This window comes from Pseudorca crassidens, chromosome 10 (assembly GCF_039906515.1).
Source record: "Pseudorca crassidens isolate mPseCra1 chromosome 10, mPseCra1.hap1, whole genome shotgun sequence".
Taxonomy (NCBI): Eukaryota; Metazoa; Chordata; class Mammalia; order Artiodactyla; family Delphinidae; genus Pseudorca; species Pseudorca crassidens.
Genome location: NC_090305.1, coordinates 88,194,825 through 88,219,247, shown reverse-complemented (window position 1 = coordinate 88,219,247; position 24,423 = coordinate 88,194,825). Strand labels below are relative to the sequence as shown.

Sequence of the window (24,423 nt, the reverse complement as noted above, 5' to 3'; positions counted from 1 at the left end):
CTAGAAGTTGTATCGTACTCTATTTTTTCTTCTCTGATTGCTCATATTCTTGGTTTCCAGGTCATATAAATTCTGTCTTTGAAACTTCTTCCCAAATCAGCATTTCTTCTTCATCCTCCCTGTTCCTGTGTTAGGTGAGGTCCCCACCACCTGTTGGTAGGACTGTTGCAGTAGGCTTTTCCTCGTACTTCTTCATTCCAGCTTAACTACAATGCCAGTTCTTCGTCATCTGCATTGGTTTTCAACCCTGGCTGCGCTTGAGTCGCTTTGGGATGTTAAGACTTACTGAAGTCTAGGCCCCACGCCCAGAACTGGATATAATTGAGTGAGGATAGGGACTTTGGCATCAGCATTTTCCGAAACTTTCCGGAGGAGTTGTCGTGTGCATCTCCAGAGTTGACAACCGCTGCATGGTTAGTTTTCTGTAAAGCACGTCCGATAGGTCACTCTTTCTGAATCAAGCCCTGATTCCTACTTTGGCTTGTGAGGCCTCCAGAATTGGATCCTAATCTTCCAAGCCCATCTCCGGCCATTGCTTCCCCATGAACTTAACCAGTCACCAAGACGCGCTGACCTTTCCTGCCTAGCACTCAGAATGCCTCTTGAAGTGCCTTTGCGCTTGTGGTTTGCTCCCCCTGACTCCCCCTTTTTCCTCAAAAATATTAAAAACTACCTGTCTTTCAAGAATATCATGTCCATTATAAAATCTTTGCTGCTACCAAATCATCCCTTATCACAACGTGTTAGAATTTACCTATATACTTAACCTTCTTGCCCCTGTAACCAGAGCTGATCAATAAAACTTTCTGCAGTGATGCAAGTGCTCTGCGCTTTCCAGTATGGTAGTCGGTACATAACTGGCAGCTACGTGTAGCTGTTCAGCACTCGAAATGGGACTTGTGCCACTGAGGACCTGGATTTTTGGTTTTCATTTCATTTTAATTAAAATATCGACATGTGACTACCGACTCCTGTTTGGGACAGCATAGATCTCGACTCTGAGCTCCTCGAGGACAGGGCCAAGTTTCGTTCTTCTTTACTTTCCATGTGGCAGAGTGGTGTCCACCAACGTTTGCTAAGTGACTGGAGAAATAATGTTGGGGTTGGAGCAAAAATCACTCTCTTCTCTAGTTTCACACACCTCGACACACACGTAAGCAAGCAAAAGTCCTGCCTGTGAGCCTGACACATTCAGTCATGTTTGACTCCCACAGAGATTTCATGAACCCATTTTACAGATGAAGAAATTGAGGATCAGAGAAGTTAAATGACCCAGCCAGGTCATAATTATGAAAGATAAGATCTGATCACATCTGCCAGTCACCTTTGACTACATTATAAACCACACACTTTTTTTCTTTTTTTATGTCTGTCTTTATTTATTTATATTTTTTCCCTTCACTTTTATCCTGGCATACAGCACTGCGTAAGTTTAAGGTGTACAGCATAATGCTGTGACTTACATGCATCATGAAATGATTAGCATAATAAGTTTAGTGAACGCCCATCATCTCATAGAGATAAAAATTAAAGAAATTAGAAAAAAAAATTTTCTCTTATGATGAGAACTCACAGCACTTACTCTCAACAACTTTCACATATAATGTATAGCAGTGATCATTATATTTATCATGTTGTATGTAACATCCGTAGTAGCCAGATGTCTTCTAACTGGAAGTTTGTCCCTTTTGGCTCCCTTAATCCAATTCCCCCTCCCCCACCTACTACACTTTTCTTTTCTGATGGTTTTAGTTCTGGGTCTCTGAAAATATCAGTCCCGCAGAGAATGTTCCATGGCCTTATTTGTCATTAATAGCCCACCTGGTCATTTCACATTTCCAGAGGTTGGCTTTTATCCTTTCATCACTTAAGTGATGCCGTTTCTTGAGTCTGAGGCTGCTGTTGGCTGGCACCAGCTCTCTTAACACCAAATCTGTCAAAGATTGCAGTTCACGGGTTTGACCCATCACGGCTCTTTGTTTTACACCGTTTTGAAGACTGCTGCAAAGTTTGCACTGCTAGAGGTGGGATGCGTGATGAAATAATTAAAGCTGAAGTTTAGCAGACCACACATCCAGGAGAGGGAATGGCATTAAGGTTCATCTAAGACCTTAATGTAAAATTGTCTTATAACCTGAAAGCTCTTTTTGTGCAGAGTCTAAATTAGGGCGCTCTTAGTAGGGGGAGGGTATTGCATTTTTGGTGGATAGTGAATTTCAGTTCTTACTTACAAGAAGTCTATTTGATTAAGTCCTTATAGCTTCCTTGCTCATTCTTTTTCCTTTGCAGTGTATTATGAACAGTAAGGTGATTTTACTTCAAGGGAACGTAACGTTTTTTGCTCAGATTATGTCTCAGTCATTCACAGAATTATCAACCATGATTATCAACATTGAATTATCAACATTTCTCGTATCTTCAGAGTTGTGAACAAATACTATGCAGATGCGATCTGCTTGACCTCACCCTGCTGAATGATTTTAGTGGGGAGAGGAATTAAGAAGGAGAAAAGTTGATTTTATGAAGGAACCAAAGAATTGTTGTCATTGACTTTCAATATCAATATCAAGTTGATATTCATCAACTTTATTCTTTGAAGGAGAGATATCAGTTGTAGACCTGAAACTAATATAATATGTGTCAACTATGCCTCAATAAAAAAAAAAAAAATTCGTTTTAAGATATTTGAAGTGGTTTTAATAGAATGGGCATGCAGGTTACCAGGCGAAACTATTGATTAGACACAGCACTGTTATAAAATGGAATCACTGCTGTATTAGGACAAGCACTGTATGCAAATGGGACCAATAACAGGGGCATAGATCTAAAGAGAGATTAGAGAATGCTTCTTGGAGCGTGTGGCATTTAGGCCCTTGTCACGTGAGACAGGTGAACCCTCTCTAGGAGAAGTAAGGCAGAGTAGTGATCGGTGGTCTGTGTGAAGGCTTGGGGCTGGGAGGGTGCAGGGTGTGTGTTATTATATGTGATTATAGTGTCTATTGATGGTAGACTGAAAGTCCGGGCATAGCAAGAGGTGCAATCAGAAGATCAGGCAGGACCACCAACACAAAGGACCTTCTGAGTACCTTTGCACATTTCACATTGACTTTCTGGCCCTTAGGAAGCTAAGAACTTTTTTTTTTTTTTTTTTTTGCGGTACGCGGGGCTCTCACTGCTGTGGCCTCTCCCATTGCGGAGCACAGGCTCCAGACGCGCAGGCTCAGCGGCCATGGCTCACGGGCCCGGGAGCTCCGCGGCATGTGGGATCTTCCCGGACCGGGGCACGAACCCGCGTCCCCTGCATCGGCAGGTGGACTCTCAACCACTGCGCCACCAGGGAAGCCCTAAGAACTTTTTAAGCGTGGGTGGGACATGCATCTGGGAAGCCTGTGGCAGCTCCATCAATTTTGAGATGCCTCCCAATGCCCAAAATAGTAAGATGAGAGTGAGGGAAGCTATCCAGGAATTGAAAAGATTTTGCAAACTTGTAATTTTTTACAAGTTAGTTTGTCTTCTGTGTAGATTGGTTTGAAGAGAGCAGGTACAAAGACAGGAAAAAGCCTCCAAAAGGCCCTTGTAGAGTCCACACAAGGCTCTCTTGGCGTGGGCTAGTGAGTCTCGATTGAGATGAAGAAAAGGAAAAATAATTGAATGCCTTTGGTTGTTGGATGCTGTGGAGGAGGCATCAAAGCAGCCTCCATCGTGTTTGGCCTCATTTACTGGGTGGATGGTGGGAACATCCACCTCCCTGAGGGAGGGACCGTGGGATGGGGACTCCTTGGGCGCTGAGGAAGCTGGAAGATAATGGACGGCTGGGGTCCCAGGGAGGACCCTCCGAGAGGAGCAGGATTTGAGAAGAAGAGAGAGTTGGCAAATGTAGCTAACGGACCAAATCAGGAGAGACTTAAAACTCAGTAACCTTGGCAACAGAGCCGCGGTGAGGGCCGAGGGAGGTGTGGGAGGTGAATCCAGGGAGAATGCAAGTGTAGACAGTGCTTTCTGGAAATCTGTGAAAGGGAAGAGAGAGAAGGGGACATGGGGCTGAGAGATGAATCTCCTCATTTTGTTTTGTAACAGATACCAAGGTTTCACCGGAATCTTTTCTTTAAACCTCATTTAAAATTTCTAAGTTTCAGAACTTTCGATGCCTTTCTGACGGGCAGTTCATTAGCAGCAAGTTGGAGGCTTTGGGGAGGGAAGCAGAACAGGCATGTGGCGGGGTGCACATGACTGCAGTCTTTAAGGGGAAGACCTGCAAACGCAAATAACAGCCTTGTCATGGCGGTCTGGGGCTTTTGGTGTAAATAGAGTTAGCCCCACAGAGTTGAAAAAGCTCTCAGGCCGCCGTGGGTATAAAGCACGCGATGGTTATTGAAAGTGTATGTGTCTGACAAAGGTTTCCATCAAAATGTGAGGGCCAAACAAGTTGTGGTGCCAAAGCGGTCAAGTGGTTTTCTAGAAAATTCACTTAATGGCAGTATCACGGCCATAAAGTGACTGTAAGAAATGCAGTCACTTTAAAACGTCTCTGCCCTCTTTTTGGACACCACGTAATTCTATCCCTTTTATGAATGTCCTCCTCAACCCTAAGTTTGTGTGCGCTTCCCTAATGGAACACGTCTTTACACTCAGGAACCATGTTAATTTATGGTGTATTTTGGGATTCTAAGGAATGCAAAATGGGGCGGTAATACGACTTCTCTTTGTTTTACTCTGAAGAGGTTTTTACTGCCGGGTTCTTGACATCTTCCACCTTAGTTTATCTTTATCTTTAACTGGAACCATTTTGTCCCTTAGCTCTATTCTAATTACCTCTCAAAGTGGTCAGATTTACAGGCAACACATGACAGAGAAAATGCACAAGAAATCAGCCAGCCTCTCCTGACATTCAACAGCAGCCCACGTCTAAATAGCGGAAAAGTTTATTTGCTTTTTCTGAGGATGTGCTAAGTGATTTTGCAGTGTGAGTGGTATGGCCTTCTAGCTCTTAGGCCTGCATTTATTAAATAAATTTGTTCTCTAACTCAAGTGTTAAGTGTGTATTATGAAACCTCAAAGGCAATTTCAGTGATTGCAACGTGCAAATATTTTTTAAATTACGTAATTAAACACGACTTGGCCTTCGAGGTCCACCGAAGTAATTTATTAATTGAACAGTCTGATTTAATTGTATGTTATTTTCATTTATTCAGGGAAGGGCCTGCATCTTCTGAAGAGAGAGGAGCCTCTTGTGCGCCTTGTCACTGGAGGTGCAGAGGTCTCTCCACGAAGTTTTTAGCACCCGATTAAATATTAACCAAGAAGAGAGGACTTGTTCCTCCTGTCCCTGATACTCTGTTTTGATGTCTGAGTCTGGTGATTTTAAAGGAGAAAGAAAAAAAAAAAAGTCCTCTTGGGTAAAATTATTTGTAATCTGCTCGGTTTATCATGACATTATTTAAAAGTGAATCACTCTTTTCCTCTTAATTGTGCCAGTGTACAGGGTCGTATAAAGTAAGCGCATAGAAAGAGAAGCCCCTTGAATTCAGCGATAGCTTCATCCAGCTACAGCTACAGCTACAGCCTTGCCGTATCTGTTTCCTTAAAATGTCATTTTAAAGGTATTGTGGTTTTAGAGCAGCAGCTGTGACTGAAAAGTATGTAAACTAGGCTGTTCCTGCTCATATCATTTTTATATTCTTATGTCAGACCAGAAGGCTGCTTTAAATTTATTTTTCATTGTGTATTAGTTCTAGAGCCCGTTTTTTTTTTCCTTCCTTGGGAACATATGTTCTTTGGGACTTGTGATACTCGAGCGCTTAGGAAAATAACAATTGTTGGTGGGCGGCGGAGAAAACAGGTCTCAAAATAGCTTTTTTATTTGCGTATTGTATTTGGGAGAAGGTGAATCTAAAAAACGAACTTTCACGAGGTAGAATTGGGGTGCCTAGCATTTGTGTTTTAGGAAGTGGAAGAATTCAGGCATACTGTAGTGTCCTAAGTCACGCGAAAGGCAGTCACTTTTAGAAGCCCAGATTGCTCTCCCAAAAAGAAAATACTTTTTGTTGCTATTAAATATAGTTTGTATTGCTACTTCAGAACTTTTTTTTTTTTTTTTCTCCAGGGCGCCCGCTTACTTAAATTCTTAGTTAATATTTCTGTACAGTTACGTCTTTGTCTCCGGAGCACGCCTTTGCAAATTCCCATTTAGTATGTGGTTGTGGATCAGTATTCATACCACGTGGTACCTCTCACCTGATCAAGTGACAGCGTGGTGTCACGTCAGCCAGCAGAACGTTGGACTGACTTTTGAGTAGTGGTGGCAAAGAAGGTACAGACGGTTGAAGGGAACGACAGTATTGAGATTTTTTTGTTCCTTTCCTATGTACTTCAACATGTATAATGCCTTGACTCTGATGTGGAAATTTGGAACGTTGGATAGAGAAATATTCCTTTTCCTAAAGAGTTGTAGAAGCAGAGTAGAAAGTCTGAGCTACTAGAGCTTTCCACGGTAAATATAATTTGATGACATGTGTTCGTAATGTCCCTCAGAGCTCAGGATTTCACTTTGAGAGCTGTTTCACATGATAGGTTTCTTTCCAGGCTTCGGAGACAACTTTAGCCCTAAGGATTTGCCCTGAGATTCCACTGATTTGCCTCCTGACTCCAGGCCCACATCTAAGTGCCCCAAGTGGGGAAAGTAACTTGGGGAGGAAGGTGGGTTCCTCACGGGCCTTTTGTTCGGCTTGTCCCAGGCCTCCTGTCTCTCACTGGGCTCCAGGTAGTGGCTTCCTCCATCCATAAGCTAGCCCGTCCTCGTGGTCCTTACATCATAGCCTTGGAAAAGGGCTTCTCAAAGCATCGGGGTTGTTGGTCAATATGGCTAAGAGGTATAGCAGAGACGTTGGCCGTGCAGGAAGGACACCCAGCATAGCATTGGGGCAGGGTGCTAGGACATCCTTTTCTGTGCTTCGGATCCTAGGAAGTTCAAGGTAGTGGCCAAGGGTGTACTTGGGTAACCTGGGGGCAAAGGCTGTTTCCCAGCCTGTATACAAGTATTTCAGTATTTTTTTTTTTTTTTTTGCGGTACACGGGCCTCTCACTGTTGTGGCCTCTCCCGTTGCGGAGCACAGGCTCCGGACGCGCAGGCTCAGTGGCCATGGCTTACGGGCCGAGCCGCTCCACGGCATGTGGGATCTTCCCGGACCGGGACACGAACCTGTGTCCCCTCCATCGGCAGGCAGACTCTGAACCACTGCGCCACCAGGGAAGCACAGTATTTCAGTATTTTAACAACTTCTTCAGGCAACCACTGTGTACCAGTTGAATATCATCCCTGGGTACCACTCTTTCTCCCAACAAGGTGACTGAGATGTGGAGAAGGGAAGAGGATTACCAAATTCTAGCAGAGTCGCTGGGGAATCCAGGAGTAGAACCACATTTCTCTTCCCTTCTAGTGAAATGTTCTTTCCACTTCACTCTGGCCCCTCTTATCCAGGGTGTGGAAAAATCTCTTTTCCTACTAACTTCAAGCCAGAGTTGATTAAAAGGCATTTTCTTAGGAATAAAACTGAGAGGAAAAAACAAGATACCTGGAGCACTGAAGTGAATGACTTTCTAGAAGAAAGTTAGCCTGTTTAGATTGTAGTTCATATGCAACAGGCCGGCACAGTCCAGGGGACCTTTGTGATGCCTGTGTCCCTTGTCTTGCCTTCTTGCTGTTCACAGGACCCTGCTCCAAAACCTCCTTCTGACGTGATTGATGTTCCCAACGGCCATCTTCTCCAGCCGTCCCTTTTCCACACTAGTTGGGAGTCAGAGGCTCTTGTCTTTGCTTTCTTCCACACCACCTGTGCGGTCTCAGTCACACAATGAATCTGCTCCTCAGGAGGGAGTGCCTTGGCTAGATCCCCTCACAGGTACCTTTCAGCTCTAAAATGTGTTTGTTCTCCTCTCTCATCTGAGATTTTTTCCCATATAAGCCTTATTCCCTCCACTGAAAAGTCTGGATCACACGATGGCTGGTGTAGAACAAATCTGAATTTTGGTCATGAAGACACAAGACGTCTCATTTGACCCCCGGTCTGTTTTCTGGGGGGACAGGCTGGTCTTTTGGTCCTTGGTAAAACTTGGTGAAGGAATTTCTGGTGAAATGAATCTATCACTTTGTATCCTAAATGGGGTTTGTGCTGTATTATTATTATTGTTATTATTATTTCTGTCACTGATAAAACTCCATGGAATGACTGGGTGGGGGTCCTATGGCCTTTTCCCCACCCCACTGAAGAAGCTCATGCAAGATTGTGTGGTGTAGAAAGTGCCTTAGCAATTAAATAAAAGAAAGCCTGGTTCATATAAAGAGACATGTTTCTATATGGAAAATATGAGCTTTTTTTTTTTTTTTTTTTTTTTTTTACATGGACCAGGTGTGGATTAGTTCACTGAACCTTTCACCCAGCCGTATTCCCGCTTGTAATTCTTCTGAGGCATAGTTCAGCCAAGTCAAAGAAACATGTTATTAAAGGTGAGCTGAAAGGCATTTAAAAAATAAACAAACTGTTTAAGACCCTAAATCAGTAACAGAATCTATATGCACAGACTTGAAAAGTACGAGAAAATCTGTTTCAGTACCTTTGGGTTTCAGGCCAGATTCTTCTCTTACCTTCTTTGAACATGGCCGCAAAGTCCTTTTCGGTCGTTGGCGGGACGAGCAGTTGCCGCTCGCTTGGACTGTAGCTGTCTTACAGCTGATGATTTACCCTCCACTGAGACCGGTGAGACCCCAGTCTTAAACTTACGATTCTCCAGCTAATATTGAGGGAGGAAAATAAATACTTTGATTTTATTTTAGCACTGTGTTGTTAAGTTTAAAATCTGCTGTACGTTCTTTCCTTTTTTCTAGCCTGTAGCATGGCACAGAACCAGATATTATTAACAACTTGTAGAGATGATAGAAATCAAGCGTGGGAAGTTTTAGATTTACTTCAGTTACATTATCCCTGGTTAAAATAACAGTGGCTATCTTTTCCTTAGCACTCACTATGTGCCAGGCACTTTTCCTTCCCTTTCTTTCTTTCTTTCTTTTTTTTAAAATATTTATTTATTTATTTTATTATTTTTGGGCTGCGTCGGGTCTTAGTTGCGGCACGTGTGATCTTCGTTGTGGCACGTGAGATCTTTCATTGCGGCACACGGGATTAGTTGCCCCGCAGCATGTGGGATCTTATTTCCCCGACCAGGGATCAAACCAGCGTCCCCTGCATTGCAAGGTGGATTCTTAACCACTGAACCATCAAGGGAGTCCCCAGGCACTTTTCTAAGCACTTTTTTATGTTAATGCTCTTAATTCCTCGAAAGCGCATTATGTTCTATCATTCAGCCCGTTTTTTGTGGATGAGCACACTGAGGGGTGGAGAAGTGAAGTAACTTGCCTGAGTTCACAAGGCCAGTAAGCAGCAGAGCTGAGTTTTGAAGTCTTGAACTTGAATCTGTGCTTGTAAGGTCTGAACTATTCTAGACTAAACTCTACTGTGCGGTACTATTTTACAGACTACTGAGTTTTAACTGAAGCAGCCCCAGGCAGCATTAAGAAATAAAGATAGGGCTTCCCTGGTGGCGCAGTGGTTGGGAGTCCGCCTGCCGATGCAGGGGACACGGGTTCGTGCCCCGGTCCGGGAAGACCCCACATGCCGCGGAGCGGCTGGGCCCGTGAGCCATGGCCGCTGAGCCCGTGTGTCCGGAGCCTGTTCTCCGCAACGGGAGAGCCCATGGCAGTGAGAGGCCCGCATACCGCAACAAACAAACAAACAAACAAAAAAGAAATGAAGATATTCATCCTGGGCCTTGCCACCTTCACCCCGACCCCCCAAAACTGCCATCAGGGTTTTTCCCTAATTAGAAAAATTTTCTTTCTGTTTTCTTTTGGTTGTTTTTATAGTCTCTTCGCAGCTAAGGACTGGGTGGGTATCATTTGTGTCCTGTCGTGCCGCTTCTCCCTTGATTATCTTCAACTCCCCCTGTGACTGTGGGATTGCGGGAGGGCCTTCGAACCATGTTTAAAGTAATTCCAAAAATCTGGAACAAAGGAGGAGAGGCATTTTGGGGGTATTCTAGGAGTCTCCCTGGCCCACTTTTTACAAGGTGAGCAGTTCCTCCCCCAGTTCCACAGGGTGGACGCAGAGCTCCTTTCAGAAACTCAGAGTGAACAGAAAAGAATCACCCCATCCCCACCTGTGCTGCTTTACCTGACAGAAAGGGGAGCAGGTTCAGGCAACAGCTTCATCTGGTGCACTTCTGAGTAGCTTTGCTTCGTTGAAGACCATATGCTGAGTTTGTCAGAGTCATCTGCCGCTTTTCAGCCATTCTTGTTTTAGGAACGTTAACTTGCTGGGTTGGGGAAGCAGCATCGCGCGCGCAGACAGCCACGTCAGGCTCCTCCCAAATGTCCCTCCTCGTTTGTCAAGTTCTGGGGGGCATTCGGCAGAGCTTTATTGTCGTCAGGATTACAGGTTCCCTAGTATCAGTGTTAATACAGCATCCTGTATATATCAGAAACCTTTTCAGCTAAGGAGCCGAGAGGGTGAGCCCCACAGGGTTCTAAATTATCCTGGCATTTCTTAGTGTATTTCTAGTGGGAGCCAGAGCGATGGTGAGCTTTGGAAGATGGGAATGTTCTATGTCGTGAACATTGCGGTGGTGGTTATAAGACTGTATACTTTTGGCCAAGCTCATCAAATTGTACACATAAAATTGATGAATTCTGTTGTATGTAAATTAAGCCTAATACTGATTTTAAAATACCTTTAAAAAAAAAAAAAAGATGGGTCAAAGTTGAGTGTAGAAGGGAGCTGGGATCTGCAAATGTCAGAGAATTCAGGAAGAGAGGCCTGGGAAAGGAAATGGGATGAAAAGGAGCCAGGAAAATTTGCCTCATCATTTGGCATTTCTCTGGTGGCCAAAAGGTAAGCTGCTGCTTTTGGGTCACTCGCGAGCACTGGGGGCACGTAGCTGCCAAGTTTTGCAGTTTAAGGACTAATAAAGTCGGGATGTGGGTAATACTGGGAGAGGGCTATTTTCAGGGAAAGATTGCTGGGAGGTCTTCCCACCTATAGGGACTGTGTGAGTGGGTTCATTCTTGAGTGTCTCTCCCTGGGTGCACATGTCCACAGTAAAGTGCAACTCGGGAGCCACTTTGAGGGTCTTTTCTACGTGCACCCGGAATGTTAGCCATTGTATATATAACGGAGGGATTGAGGAGCTGGGGTGAGATATAGGATTCTCTTTATTCAACTTACATGCCGACTCGTGGTGTTCATTCCACGTATATTTATTGAACATTGACCATGTGTAGCTACTGTTCTGTATTAAGAGACAGCATGCAGGACAGATGAAGTCCTTGCCTTCATGGAGTTTACATTCTGTTAATTTGTCCCAAACTGAAATGCACACAGTCAAGATTAATCTGCCTGGTTTTATCTGTTGCCTAAACGTTCCCAGAAAAACCAAACAGAATGTTTCGCCAAAGATTGAAGCCTCCAGGAGCCAGATGTGGCCACGGGAAGAATGTCTTCAAGAGCTTGTCATCTGGCTCCAGCTGTGCTAACCTAGGCCTGCTAGGCAGCCACGAGTTGTGTCTGCCAACTGGTGGCCAGACGCGACTGCAGGTTTAAACAATTAGCGGATTCGTTCACCCGGTGGCCGGATTCGCTGTGTGTGTCCTAAGATTACCACTGCTGTCCCGACCAGGAGCCTCTGTGGTCCCGGGCAGAAACAGCCACAAGGGAACCGAAAATCAGCCCGTTGAGAAAATAGCCAAGGCCTTCTTATCCTGGAACGTGGAGAGGGATTCAGGGGGAAACCATTGTCAGCAAGAAAGCAGAAATAAACCAGACGTGGCCCCTGCCATGCAAATCTTGATTCCAACCAAGAGCTCCTGCCTGACCCAGAACGCCTGCCTGTAGCCTGCCCCTGCAGAAAAGCAGAGAGGAGAGTTGGCCTGTGAGGCCTTCTCGTTCCCAGTTATTGTGGTTTTTAATTGTTGCCTCTTTGTGAGAACCATTTATGACGACCTATATTGATTTTACCCGCAAGAGATTTCCATTAAAAGTCTTAATTCCTACCTTTGAAAGCAACTGGATACCTGCAGATGTGCCGTGACTTTTCAAATATCTACGCACATAAATATGTACATGAACACGATGCTTCAGCCTACCTGGTGTGGAAGATGTTTTAATAAAATGTGGTGTTGCTGGTTTCCCGGAGTAGGCAGTTTCTGTCGTCATATGGGATACGATGATTTTGATCACCCATTGTTCGGCCAGTTCCTGATACCACAGTAGTTGCTCAGTAAATGTAGAATGAGCCGAATAAGGAAAAATTCCAGCGGGCATGCTGACGTTCAAGGACAATGATTCAAAGTGAGTGTGGTTATTTCACATAATAAATGAGGGAAACAACCTACAATTTAGAGCAAAAAGACAAAAATAGTAAAGGTGCAATTGGAACACTTTTAGCATTCTTTTTTCAGACGTCGACATCTAGTGTCCGATTATCACAGAAGGCACAAGATAGTGGAGATGAAGATTTCGAAGGGGGATTCTTCTGAACCTAAACTGATCGATCCTTGTGGGGACATCTTTATTACAGTGAAGTTCCAAGTGGTTTTTCAAAGAAACCCCACTGTAAATAAGTAACAAAGACAACAAGATGGTTCAAGTGAGGAAGAATTTTAAGACACGAGTGTATGTGTAAAAATCAACTTTTGCATTCTGAGTGCATTGTGTAAATTTGCTGTGCACGAAACAGAAGTGAAGCCATTTGGTTTTGTGGCATTGGTGTGGGCTGGCTGGGGGGGGTGGGGGAGAAAGTTGAGGCATTGATAAAGTATGCGGCGAGCCAGATGGTTGCATTACACGTCTTTTGTGTTCTTGTTTGCTTCTTAAAGCAGTTGCAGAATTTGGCCCTTGGCGATATTTCTTCGTGCTTGTATGTTCTGCTACGAATTTACTTTTGTCAGAGTCCTTTGAAAGAAAAGCCTTGCTCTTAAAAAAAATTTTTTTTTTTTACTTACATTATAAACTTGTGAAGTCAACAGTGTGTTCATAAAAATATTTTTTAAATGTTAAGTATGTTAGTAAATAGCAGGAAGATCAGCTTTTCTTTTTCCTTAGCACAGTAACTTCAACCATATTTTACTTCCGTTCAGAGATTTTTGCAAAATAATGAAGGTAATAGAATCGATGGCGGATGGATGGATGGATGGAGACAGACAGACAGAACAGCTACATTGTTCTTCCAGTAATAATGGGGCTTATCTGATGAGAGATTTTAACGTTTCCTCTTAGAGCAAGTTGTCAGGTTGTGGTTTACCTATTGTGTTTTACCTGTGAGTCTGACTTGCTGATATATAAGTTAAGTGGGAATGCTTTGGGGTCGGTTGGTGGGTCTTGCCTGTGTGTTCGCTTGGCATTTGTTCGAACTGTTTATCACACCGTCCCTGAAATTTATATTTATTTCCTACTACAAGCACATTTTATTTTGCAGTCACCCGTGGAAAGTATATTTAAGATATTCTAACTGTATATAAAGGATGATATTTTATCACTGAATGCTTTTAATAAGGAGTTGCTTTGGAGCTAATTTTCTCCCATCATGATGGAATGCTTAGGATAATTTAATGTCCTTTTCACAGTCCCAGTTTATCTCTCCCCTTTTTTTTTTTTTCCTTCTGCTCAAACGAGAGAAGAGCCCAAATGTAGGATCCTTGGGCCATGGTTTATTCTCCTGTTGTGCACAGATTCCAGTTTTAGTTGGAACCTGTGGTCCCTGATGAGAAAACAGGAAACTTAGAGTCCTAACCTTATTGAAATCTCTGCCTGGTCTAGTCACAAGTCTGAGGCAACTCCTTCCAATAATGAAGCCATTGTACGCATCATATCTGATCAGTTCTTGAAATGTTTTAGTAAGTCTATCTTACAACATTATAAGAAGATAATCAGCAGCCTTAGAAGGTCCCCATCTGGACTGTAGAGTTCTTTTACTGAAAGATGTTTTGCCTTTTTGAGATAGCTCTCCGCGTTTTATCATCTGTTCCGCCGAGATGAAGTGCATATGAAAAGTCAGTGACTCTGAATCCATCTGTTGTTATTATTTTCCACTGATAATTGGCTTGAACAATGAAATGTCTGTGTCTTCACCCTTTGAAACCGTACACCCTGTTTATTTTCTGGAGGTCTCACTGCAACCCCCCCCCCCATTTTCCCCCTTCATTCTCTCTCAAGCTTGCAGCGAGTGGCGCTTGTGTGAGGATGACATCTTTGACTCTGTGCATCAGTATGTGTCACTCAGCATGTAAAGCTTGCATACGGATTTTTGTCACAATCCCTGTGTCTGCGCTGTTTGCTCAGGGATCCAGTGCTCTGGCGGCAAGGAGCTTAGCTGGGGCCACAACGCATGGATCCCTTACCTGGATCGTCGTCTTTATTTCACTATCCTCATTAAAATATTAATTTCGAGGACAGTATCTAATACCTATGGAATTAGATACTACCTATAATTGTGTAATATATTCAGTTGCATCCAGGTTTGCACGATACAGAGCATTAATATTGGATTCCACTAACAGCATTTCCATTAGCTTGCTCGACCAGTATGAGACATAGATGAGCTGGGAAGCATAACTACCTGCTAGAACTGCCAAAACAGTCATTAGAAGCTCCATTGGGATGGACAAAGGCCTTTTTCCCAGTGATATACTGATTAAATTTTGTTCTGTGGTTTATTTGCATCGAGGTTAGATCACTATAGTCTATGCAAGAGGGTTATCTAACACCTGACTTGGAAGGTCATTTCAAGACAAAACAGCGAAGAGAATAGGCATCTTGAGTTTCTTGGGGACCCCCTCTTAAAGAACCTGTATTTTATTTCAGGGGACTTTGGGAATTTCCAGATTTTCTCTCTGTATTATACCATAATATATGTTTAAGATTCGTTTTTTTTTGTTTATGTCACAGTTTTTTAAAACTTTTCAGTAATATTCTTTTGCTTTGGGGGCAGAGTGATATAGCCAGGAGACAGTGTGGTGTTAATAAAATAAAACCCACTTTGGAAATAGAAAGCCACCTTATTTCCCTTGGCTAGCGTGATCGTGGTACATCCTCTGAGGCTGTGAAAGACCTGTGACCTACCCTTTTTCAGTCCAAGTAATAATGTAGGCGCATTCTATGGAATAGCAGTGCTGGATTTGCCCCCAAAGTCCTATGTGGCATTAAAAGGACGTAGACGAACGTAATCTTATTTATGTTTCAAATGAAATCATTTAATACTGCAAAGGTTATTAAAAAATAATTAAGTTACTAAGACCAACATGTAACTGGACCATACAGTAAGAGGTTAGGGGTGAGTATGAGTTGACTCCATGAGCTGAGAAAATGCAGTAGTGAATTCCTAGTGCCCGCATGTTTCTCCTCTTGCTTAAATTCCTTGGTTCTAAGGACAAATTATGTTGAGGTATGGCATATTTGCTGCCAAAATGGAGAAAATTGTTGACTGTAATTATGTTATTTAATTGAAATTATAAGTGGTTGAGGCCACTCAGTTAAAAGCATTCTTTCTAATATATGGGTAATGGTTTTAAATGAGTGGTCATGGATTGATGACATTTGAAAGGCAGGCATTTGGGATGTATTTTTGGAAGACTCAAATTGTTTTTCTTAAATCATTAGTGAACTAAAGAGTGTAAAGGGACACGTTTTGTTTGGTTTATTCTCTTTAATTAGATAGTGTGAATATTCTGTGTGAGAGCATATATACGCACGTATATGCATGTACATATATGTGCATGTATGTGTGTATATATTTTATATGTGTAAATATTCACACATAGATGCAACGGATCTTTCTGGAGGTACAGACTCACAAGGATCGGTTTATAATGGGGCAAAGCAGAGAAACAAGAGGTGTATTTCTGACCTTAAATTGTGGCCGAAAACATGTGATTGTTCAAACCTCTCATTGAATATTAGAGATCTAAATTCAAGTTACAGTAAAACTCTGCTGATGTGTCTTAGGCCAGGTTCTTTTTGGAGTGCTAGAGATACAACAATAGCCCTGTATTCCCCATGTCCCCCTGCCCTGCCCGCCCTCTGCCATACATCCCCCCCCCCCCACCCAGGAGTGAGTTCTTAATTACTAATGAATGCAATTCATTTTAATTGTTATTATAGCAACAGAACATTTAACTGTCTCCTGTTTAGTCCTTGTCCTTTGGAACAGGCAGTGTCTCCCGTCAGAGAGAGGACAGGTAGAAGGCACAGCGGGCGTCTGATTGAGCCAGTTATTCATTTGCTGAGTGTTTGTGTTTATGCAAAGGGGCCTCTTCCTGCATATTTAATCTAGAGTAAGGCAGTGGCTTTTGTTGTGTTTAGCCCACATACCTTCAATCCTTCCTCACACTGCCGCCAGCCTGGGAGCCCTGAGAGCTCGCAGGCTTCCCAGCGCCTGTACTTTCTCCCTTACAAACTCTCAACTTTCTTCCGTTGTGTGAAAATTGCCTCTCCGGCCCCAAAGCTTCCCTTCCTCACCATGCACGGGTAAGTGTGTGTGAAGCCAAGGCTGATACTTTTGTTTCATTTTCCAAATGTTGAGAGGCTACTTTGCCTGCTCTTCTGGTCCCGGTTCCTGGGCCGTTGTCAGTTGCTTGGCGGCGTTGAAATAGACAAGTACAGGTGCCTCTCAGGAAATGTGGCTGAATTTTCAACTGGCAGAGAGAGGCTCTTGGGAACTGCGGGGGGTGGGGGTGGGCAGGGGGGAGAGAAGCAGAGAGAGGAAGATGGGGAGAGAGAAAGAGAACAGCTTTATTATTCTTTGTCCTAACAAATCCTGTTTTGTAACTGTCCTGCAGATAATGCTGCCATTGTTTGCTAAAAGCCTTCAAACAGTGTGTGAGACCGAACTGTAAGAAAGCAGTGAAACTCTGCTGCTGTATTGTCTATCCCCAGGCCAGGGTCCTCCCCGAAAGTCTGTGCCGGAATAGGAAGGGTTTTCTTCAGTGGAAATCGAATCGTCTCTTCATTGATATTAATAGCACACTGGAGATGTTGGCCGTGCTGTGCAGAGCGGCGGTTGGGAGGGAAGGAAATCTGATCTTGCTGGGGGGAAGATGACAGCCTCTTGGCCCCATGGTGGAGGAGACATGCATCCAGGCTCAGCCTGCATAATGGCATCCTGGCTTCACTGTTTACTCTAGGAATTTTAATCTTGCGCTGTTGGTTTTACTATCCGGGGTCTTGATATTTTTTGTTCCTGTACTGTCTTTAGAAAGTACGATGTTCAGGGTCTTAATCCAGTCTTTTTTAAAAGTGAAATTAAAAAAAAAAAAAGAGAGAGACCTAGAGAAATTGACACGCTGTGCACTTTGATCATTCTGGGGTATGATGGTAGAAATCGTGTGAGAAATTCAAAACTAAATGGCCACAATTAAGAAGGATGAGCCATCCAAGGGAAGATATGCCCTATGTAAAGATATTTCAGAGGCTAGGAATTGTGTCCAGGGTCTGAAAGGAGTTTTCATTGCCAGTTAACTGTTGCCTCTGTTTGAGTGACTCTTTTCAACAGAAGAGTGTGCTGTTCCCCCGCAGGTCGGAAACCGTGAGAATGTGAATCCAATTTCATCAACCTTATTAAAATATGTAGGGACTTGGGTCTTCTTAGGTACAAATCAGTCTAGAGACTTAGAAGCATTTGTTAGCAGTGAGGCCGCTGAAGGTTTTTAATAATAAAATTACAAATACCCTGTCTAATTGTAAGTATATGACTTTTATGCTCGGTTTTTAAGGGGAAGAATACTTTTTTTTTTCATGAGGAAAAGTAACTCCGCCAGAGCACCTTCTGTGATTAGCGCTATTGTATTCTTAAATTTTGATTGATAGAGATAATAGTTTTCACTTAAAAATACAGACAGGTACTTTAACTTTCCATGACAATAGCTATTTGCATTTCTTTTATCTTTTTGTTTAACATCTATGGGGGCTGGGATGGATTTGATTATTAACTCTTGTTGCACACACTCCGCGTAAATCTAAAACAAAGGCTTTGTTAGAGCTTCAAAGAGAAAACAGCAAATATTGTTTTTAAGTTTCAACATTTAAAGCCTGCTAAGGGATACCTATAAAATATTTTCACAGGACCATGACCAAGGTTTTGCTTTCCTTTAAGGTAAGAGAGAGTGGTGTTTTCCAAATGAGATGGGCCAACATGGAGTTGCGGGGGGCCTGAAGTACTTCCACAGGCAAAGCCTCGGCCAGGTTTTGCCTGTACCATGGGGTTTGCTTCATGTAGAGTAGTTCAGATTCTTCTTACTAGAACGGACCCCAAGTTAGGTCCTCTGATTTAGTTGACGGTCCCAGAGGGTGGGGAGAAGGGAAGTAAAATGTTCCTCGCAGCAATAGGAGGGGGACGTAGGGGCAGTGACGGATCCCCTGTGGTAGATTTTTCTCTGATAAAGAGAAGTAAAGGAGATGTGGCCCCTTGTAAACCAGCAAACCTGGGTGATGGCCAGGGTCGCCTCTGGTCCCAGAGACCTGCTCGACACAACAGTTTTCCTTTTCTTTTTCTTTCTAATTTACTTCCTTTTCCTTCCCCCCCCCACCCCCGCCCCGTGTACTCTCCCTGTTTCTTTCCTTCTTTTCTTCCTTCTTTTCTCACTTCCTTCCCTCTCTCCTTCCTCTTTCTTATTGTAAGCCTGACTCAGTATTTGAAGTTATTAGAGCCGAGGGGAAAAAAAAAAAAAAGAAGGTTGATTTCTAAGTGGATTTTCTTGTCTTGAGTGCAAGAAAATGAAGTGACCCTTGTATTATCATTTCTCAGCTAGTCGAGTTTGTGTTGAAGATAGTTTTGTTTTTCTAGGACATCTTTGAAAAAGAAAACAGAAAAGCCACATGAGTTAAGATTCACAGGTTTAAAGAGACAGCCATCTCTTGGAAATTGGCCCTTTGAGATTTTCTGTTTTCTCACATGAAGTATATGTCATTTGATGGGGATATTTGGGAGGATGGGAAGTTTGAACCCCGGTTCTGGACTTCGAGAGAAGGGTTGCTCTAGCCAGAGATGAAACTCCTAACTGCCACCTTCGTCATGGCGCAGGAGCTGGCGTTCATCATCCTCACATCCCAGGGACACTGACACACAGTAGGTTCTCAGCCAGCATTCGTTGGACTGAAGGTTGCAATGAAATAAGGTGGCTGTCCTTCACAGTCTCTTGTATGCTTGTACAAAATGAAATATAATGCTGAAATCCTGATGCAGATCTTTTCCTTGAGCTGCCATGAAAGAATAGGGAGAAATATTTTTAATGGCAAAAAAAAGAGCATATATTGTTCATTTTTCTTGTGAAATAAAATCACACCTCCATGTTTTACCTGCACCTCGTTTCCAGCTAGGCCATACCAACTGGCAGGATCACACTGGTTAAATTAAGGGCAAATATACTGATAGAAAGTATGAAATTGAAGCATTGTAGTAACCTAAGGGGTCTAGAGAGTGAAATTCCTAATGGGGAATAGGGGGAACTGGGCAGACAGAGGAGAAGAGGAAGGTACATTAGTCTCCTAACCTAGGGATCTCAGCTGAAGAGTAATGTCGTGGTCAAGGTCTTTATGGTCAACAAATAGCTTTAGGTAAATAACATTATCGCAAACAATAGTTAAGAGGCCACACTCAGAACAGTTTCTGGTGTTCACAGGATCTTAATTGTACAGAGAATGACATCAAGGAAAATAAGTAATTTCTGTTTACCGTATCCCTGGCTCACCTTTAAAAACCTAAAACCAATAGGAAACTTAAGACAGAGAGAAAAAGAAAAAAAATAAATGAAATTCATTTGGTGCCTGCATTTTTTCTAAGAGGAGACAAGGGGGCTGCAGGGCAATATTTTTCTTTTTCTTTTTAACTTAAAAGCGTTACATAATTGTTTAATTTTTAGTTTTGGTGCTTGTGCTGCCAGTAAGCATGCAGGTATGTCGTTGATATATTTGATAAGGTGAAGTGTTTTGTTTTGTTTTTAATAGCAGTTTTGGAAATGGAGGTTTTATGCTCTGGAAAAAATGAAATGCAGATTTTTCTCCTAGTTGTTGATTTCTGACTCTTGTAGGCTAGTAATGAGGCAGACTCAGGCCCCAGAACTACTCCCTAATTTTCTTGTCTATTATATTGACACATTTCATTTAATTTAGTATGATGGCAAACAGCTGTTGAACTATTAATCTTTTCTCAGCAAAGCTGGAAAAATATCTTTTAGATTACTTTGCTAATGTATACTAAAAACTAAAATCAACAGAAATAAATTAATGAGTGGTCAAATGTACATTTGCATTAAAATTTATGGAACTTCAAAATGGAAAAAAATAGGGTTTGTATCCCACTGCCAATTTTTTATGTCTAAGTAAAAATTAAATGTAGCCAAATTTGTATTGCTTTAGTGATTATAAGTTGGAGGGTCAATTGTATAATATTGTTATTATTAATTTTTTTTCCTCCAGGGAAAAATTACGCTTATAAAATCTGTGAGGGGGAACCAGCTTATACTTTTGCTCTATGTTCACTTACCTGCTGTTCTAGGTAGCTATAGGTGAGTAGAGAAACAGACGCAGTACTTACCTGGAAATGTTCTGCAGGTTTGAATACAACACTAGAGATAACTTTATTCAAAGTAAGCATTTTCAGCAGCTTTTTTTGTTTGTTTGTTTGTTTGTCACAAACATTAAATTTTAATAAGGTGCAATTGTTTGCCAGGCCTATGTGATCTTTGCAGTGCAATCTTATCTGCATTGCAAAGTCTGATACTACAGACCTGACTGCCAAAAATGCAAAAATAGATGCAACTCAATAGATAAAAATGAAAATTAGCTTAGAGTGCACACGTTAGAAAACATCTCAAGTGAAAAGGAGGGAGAAAGGGCGTTCTTGCCCTGAATTGAGTAGGGTCTGCCAGAGTTCACTTACTTTCCATTTAAGATTGGATGAGTGGTGGAGATGGAAATTTCTGTTGTGTGAGACGGTTGCCGAGCCTCGTGTCTCATGAGCTCTTCTTATTGGCGTGGGGCGGGGCTGCTTTGTAGATCTCAGCATTACCTCGAGGACCCGACCATCACAGCTCTGTTTTCTTATCACCATTTGCGCTCTAACCAAGTTCTCACCGCTGGAGAAACCAATCCCTGGCGACACACCTCAGCAGTAAAGCACACGATTTTCATTTTCGATTTGAATTGTTTTGTGTCAAAACAAAAAGGTTTGGGGCAGGTTGCAAAACAGTAATTTCAAGTCCCAGAGCTAGGGTTTTCCCCACCCAAATGGTGAACATTTATGGTGAAAACCTCCAATTTCCTCTTACAGTAAACATGAAAATTATGATTTCACTCAGAGCCTGCATTTTTTCCCAATCTTAATGGCAAGAATCTGCATACACTTGCTGGTGGAAATGTCATAAATTGGCCTCCGATCAATTCCTCAAAGATAGTACACACCAAAGTACCACTTTCAAATTTCTAGCCCTAGTGAAATAAGATTTAACTCTTGTCAGTGATGTTTGCCTTTCCACATTCAGGGCCAACAGCCGAGGGATGAGCAGAGATATATTCTGTATCAAATTTAAACCACTTTATGACATATTGTTCTGAAGAGTAAGCAAAAGGATATTAACGTTTTAGTAATAAGATGGTATGACTTCACCATCTTAAGAAAGTATATGTATATATGAGCATCTGGTCAATCGATGTGGAATGAATCCTGTACCCTGTTGGTTACTTGATCTAAATTAATAAACAAATGTTTTTCTTTTCACTTGTGCCATATGTTGATCCCAGTTACATGGGCAGAGAGAGGCAGCTTGTAATGTTTCTTAAAGGATTATACACTGTTTTGCATAAGGGAGTATGCAGATGCAGGAGTTAGATGCGCACCGTGCTTCCTTTGTGTTTTAGGAAGCTTGATTTCGCTTGTTGATCTCATCTGACACGAGCCATTTTTATTGAACTTAGTAGGTCTGGTAGAAAGTATGCTAAGTGGAAAACATTGTGTGAACAGCTTTCACCCACCGATGAACCCCCCCACCCCTCCGCAAGCTGAAAATTGTGGTGCTTTTATTCATTTTGAAAGGTCCAGAGTGGCATAAAGCATCTTGTGTATAAGAACTAACACTCTTGCAAAGGGGGAAAAAAATAAGCCTCTGCTTTAATGAAATTAGAGATGTCGTGGATGTTAACCAAACAAAGACACGTTCAAGTAGCAGTCTGGTTTCCAAAAACAAAGGCCTATGACTCACATGTTATTCCAAATGAAATAAATTGACAGACAACAAGATGAGAAAAAGTTCAAAGGCAAAATGTGAAACGCTTCATCTTGACTTTTTCCGTCCAAGTTGTTGTTATAGTCTTGAAGAGCTCAAAGGCACATGGTCCAGTAAGTGGAGGTCTTGACACTGGTCTTTATTAACTCTGAGAGTCTTTTGCCATGAAATAGAATTGAGTTCTTTGGTTGGTTTTCTTGCATCTCTCCCAGGCAAATAGGTGGTTGCTACTTTGTCTTGACATTCAGATTTTGATATTCTCTTTTGTTTTCAGGGTAAGAAGTGACCTTTTGAGGTGACTATAACAGAAGATTGCTTTACAGAAGCCAAAAAAGGTAAATGCACATATGATTAGTGGAATTACATCTAGGACTCTCTCTACCAACTTCTAGGCATCTTAATTCAGTTCTTTTCGGATCTACATAATTATCAAATATACATGTATTTATTTGTGTGTCAGTATGCATGTAGCATATTTTCGGAAGCCTTTAAAGAAAAGATTGCTCTTAACAAATGGTTCAGATATTCACATTTTCCACCCCCCCCCAATGTTATCACTTTCCCCGTTTGTGGAAGTCGAATTTTTTTTTTTTTTTTTTTTTTTGGTTGTTGACTTGTTAGGTTTAAAGTTAGAAAGGAATATTCACATCACAAAAGTGGTGATTCATAAAATTAACTTGCTGCAAACAGGAGCAACGCATGTCGGTCTTCTGTGCCGAAGTGGTGTCATCCGATGGATGTTCATCTGGCTGGTTTATAATCCCTTCTTTCAGAAATTAATCGTCAGGCACCATAGCAACACGCCGCGTTGATGTAACTGCCGTGTGGCGTGGGGCATGTCCCTGTGATGTCAGCGCTCATCTGCCTTGTTCTCTTGACCTTGCTTGAAAATCAAATGAGTACTTGATTTTAAAATTAGAAGTTTTCACAGAGACTAGTGTAGCTTGATGAATTAAAGCTAAGTTAAATTTTCTCAAACTCACTTCTGGGAGCAGGGGCAAAGAAAGCACTCTGGTTAAAATGGTTCTGGAGGCTACATTTTTTTTTTTTTTTAATTGCCAAAGTATCTCTCCGGTGAGGGCAGAGGTTGCCTCCCTCAAGTTCATCTTGCAGGTCACTTTCAAGTGTGATGTTTCTCAAGGAGCAAGCGTCTTCATTTTACTTTTGAATCTTGGCCAATGGTGTTTCCATTTGATTGAGTAGATAGATCTGGGTCTGCTTTAAAACACTTACTTGCCAGCCTGGTTACGACGCAAAGCCTTTGCTCAGATCTTACCAAATTAGAGTTTATGAATTTGTAAGATACAGACTTCTCATTCTTCAGTTGAGCAAGGTTTTTTTTGTGAAACTTTGATAATATGAAGATTCTTAGATCGGTTTTGTTTTTAATCTCACCCAGGGTTTGGGGGTTCTAGAAGGCATTATCAAGGTAGGGATTTGTTTTTCCAGTTGCATTCTGGCACATTTGATTTGGGCCCCCAAAAATCCAACCAACTTTCCTCATTTCACTATCTTTGTTGTTTAAATTAAACCATGTGGGAAGCACCTAGCTGTCCTCCAAAGAGGATATGTTACCTTTCAGATGTTCTGGCGTGGAACGGGTTGATTACAACCAGTCATTGGGGCTCTCAGGTCCTACCTAGCATGATTTCTGGCAAAGCACTTCCCAGTTTCTCAGTTTTAGTCTACTTCAGGGCTCTACAGCCGCCTTCTTAAAAGGCTGTCCAGTCAGTATTTCCTGTTTTGTGGGCATTTTGTCTCTGCCACGGTTAGTCAGCTGCATGTTGTGTGTTCTGGTCTCTGTGATCCCTGCAAGATCTCAGTCCAAGGTGTTCCTCATTGAAAGCCATGCCAGGTGCTGAACTCATTTTGTGCTGTTAGCAAAGGTTTCTGGTGCAGCTAAAAACTGGGATGAAACAAAGCTGGAAAAGTGGTTGAAAAGATGAACTATCGCTCCAGCTCCAAAAAATGGGCTTAATGAGTAGGTTGTCACTGTTTTATTTGGAATCACCTGTAAGCATAAATTATTTCTCTCCTGACTGATGTCATTATGATGACCTTGCTTACACCCATGACGTGAAAATGTTTGCATTTGTGCAGTATGA

General features: G+C 42.2%; 1 protein-coding gene across 15 annotated transcripts in view; it reads left to right on the top strand.

Annotated features, from left to right (window-relative positions):
- The window catches only part of FOXP1 (forkhead box P1), a 596,348-nt gene that overhangs the window by 248,090 nt on the left and 323,835 nt on the right, over positions 1 to 24,423 (top strand). For 13 of the 15 annotated variants that reach the window (XM_067755190.1, XM_067755188.1, XM_067755202.1 and 10 more), the window contains one exon: positions 22,593 to 22,653. The exons of the other annotated variants lie outside the window; for them this stretch is intronic. The gene's annotated coding sequence lies outside the window, so the exon portion shown is untranslated. The remainder of the gene's footprint in view (positions 1 to 22,592; positions 22,654 to 24,423) is intronic. 15 annotated transcript variants of the gene reach the window in all.